The sequence below is a fragment of the Electrophorus electricus genome, chromosome 2, assembly GCF_041902795.1.
Source record: "Electrophorus electricus isolate QZ-2024a chromosome 2, ASM4190279v1, whole genome shotgun sequence".
Classification (NCBI taxonomy): Eukaryota; Metazoa; Chordata; class Actinopteri; order Gymnotiformes; family Gymnotidae; genus Electrophorus; species Electrophorus electricus.
Genome location: NC_137498.1, coordinates 22,017,501 through 22,020,000, shown reverse-complemented (window position 1 = coordinate 22,020,000; position 2,500 = coordinate 22,017,501). Strand labels below are relative to the sequence as shown.

The 2,500-nt window shown below is 50.0% G+C and overlaps 1 long non-coding RNA gene across 1 annotated transcript in view; it reads left to right on the top strand.

The window, feature by feature from the left end:
• Positions 1–2,500, top strand: part of LOC145660432 (uncharacterized) — an 8,019-nt gene that overhangs the window by 2,061 nt on the left and 3,458 nt on the right. The window contains exon 2 of the long non-coding RNA XR_014126800.1: positions 2,207–2,261. This is a non-coding gene — a long non-coding RNA (uncharacterized LOC145660432). The remainder of the gene's footprint in view (positions 1–2,206; positions 2,262–2,500) is intronic.

Sequence of the window (2,500 nt, the reverse complement as noted above, 5' to 3'; positions counted from 1 at the left end):
GGAGTGTGTGCGTGTGTGATTGCAGGAGTGTGTGTGTGTGTGATTGCAGGAGTGTGCGTGTGTGATTGCAGGAGTGTGTGCGTGTGTGATTGCAGGAGTGTGTGTGTGTGTGTGATTGCAGGAGTGTGTGTGTGATTGCAGGAGTGTGCGTGTGTGATTGCAGGAGTGTGCGTGTGTGATTGCAGGAGTGTGTGTGTGTGTGTGTGTGATTGCAGGAGTGTGTGTGTGTGTGTGTGTGTGATTGCAGGAGTGTGTGCGTGTGTGATTGCAGGAGTGTGTGTGTGTGTGATTGCAGGAGTGTGCGTGTGTGATTGCAGGAGTGTGTGCGTGTGTGATTGCAGGAGTGTGTGTGTGTGTGTGTGATTGCAGGAGTGTGTGTGTGTGTGATTGCAGGAGTGTGCGTGTGTGATTGCAGGAGTGTGCGTGTGTGATTGCAGGAGTGTGTGTGTGTGTGTGTGTGATTGCAGGAGTGTGTGTGTGTGATTGCAGGAGTGTGTGTGTGTGTGATTGCAGGAGTGTGCGTGTGTGATTGCAGGAGTGTGCGTGTGTGATTGCAGGAGTGTGTGTGTGTGATTGCAGGAGTGTGTGTGTGATTGCAGGTGTGTGTGTGTGTGATTGCAGGAGTGTGTGCGTGTGTGATTGCAGGAGTGTGTGTGTGTGATTGCAGGAGTGTGTGTGTGTGATTGCAGGAGTGTGTGCGTGTGTGATTGCAGGAGTGTGTGTGTGTGATTGCAGGAGTGTGTGCGTGTGTGATTGCAGGAGTGTGCGTGTGTGATTGCAGGAGTGTGTGTGTGTGATTGCAGGAGTATGTGTGTGTGTGATTGCAGGAGTGTGTGTGTGTGATTGCAGGAGTGTGTGTGTGTGATTGCAGGAGTGTGTGTGTGATTGCAGGAGTGTGTGTGTGTGATTGCAGGAGTGTGCGTGTGTGATTGCAGGAGTGTGCGTGTGTGATTGCAGGAGTGTGTGTGTGTGATTGCAGGAGTGTGTGTGTGTGATTGCAGGAGTGTGCGTGTGTGATTGCAGGAGTGTGCGTGTGTGATTGCAGGAGTATGTGTGTGTGTGATTGCAGGAGTGTGTGTGTGTGATTGCAGGAGTGTGCGTGTGTGATTGCAGGAGTGTGCGTGTGTGATTGCAGGAGTGTGCGTGTGTGATTGCAGGAGTGTGCGTGTGTGATTGCAGGAGTGTGTGTGTGTGATTGCAGGAGTGTGTGTGTGTGATTGCAGGAGTGTGTGCGTGTGTGATTGCAGGAGTGTGCGTGTGTGATTGCAGGAGTGTGTGTGTGTGATTGCAGGAGTATGTGTGTGTGTGATTGCAGGAGTGTGTGTGTGTGATTGCAGGAGTGTGTGTGTGATTGCAGGAGTGTGTGCGTGTGTGATTGCAGGAGTGTGTGTGTGTGATTGCAGGAGTGTGCGTGTGTGATTGCAGGAGTGTGCGTGTGTGATTGCAGGAGTGTGTGTGTGTGATTGCAGGAGTGTGTGTGTGTGATTGCAGGAGTGTGCGTGTGTGATTGCAGGAGTGTGCGTGTGTGATTGCAGGAGTGTGTGTGTGTGATTGCAGGAGTGTGCGTGTGTGATTGCAGGAGTGTGCGTGTGTGATTGCAGGAGTATGTGTGTGTGTGATTGCAGGAGTGTGTGTGTGTGATTGCAGGAGTGTGTGTGTGTGATTGCAGGAGTGTGTGTGTGATTGCAGGAGTGTGTGCGTGTGTGATTGCAGGAGTGTGTGTGTGTGATTGCAGGAGTATGTGTGTGTGTGATTGCAGGAGTGTGTGTGTGTGATTGCAGGAGTGTGCGTGTGTGTTTTGCATATGCGTGCGAGTGTGCTTTTACGGCCTTATTGAAACTCGGCAGGAGCTTCTTTCAAAACCACCAGATCTTGGGTGTTCTTTATTTATTCAAAGGTTTGTGTTGTAAATATTGATGAAAAATGGGCTTGTGTGTATATATATGTAAAAGGCAGTAAACGGCACATTATTACAGTAAACTAACTACAAAACAAAGCTTCTTTTCATTCTAAATCCAAGATCATTGATGAAAGCATGCATGCGTATGGTCGCGTGCGTGTGCAGGCGTGTGAGTGTTCTCCTTTTCCTCACTCATTAAGGGCGATGGAGGGCCCTGCGGGACTAGCGGGGCATCCTCTCCTATACTCTGCCTCACTGCTCTCTCGCCCGCCTGTGCATTTGTTTGCCATTTTCACTCCTCCACAGGAAGCCACCAAAACGAGGCTGAGTAGGACAGGGGAAGGCAAGTGATAAAGCAAAGGTATGTGTGTGTGTGTGTGTGTGTGTGTGTGTGTGTGAGTGTGTGTGTGTGTGTGTGAGTGTGTGTGTGTGTGTGAGTGTGTGTGTGTGTGTGCGTATGTGTGTGTGTGTGTGTGTGTGTTTGTGTGTCAGGAGGATGTGAGCTTAAAGCTGATATTCCCAATGAGGATTTTCTTCTGCCCTGAAACAATGAGAGGAGTTGCTGCCTGTTTCCTTTGAGCTTTTATTGGGCAAGAACAC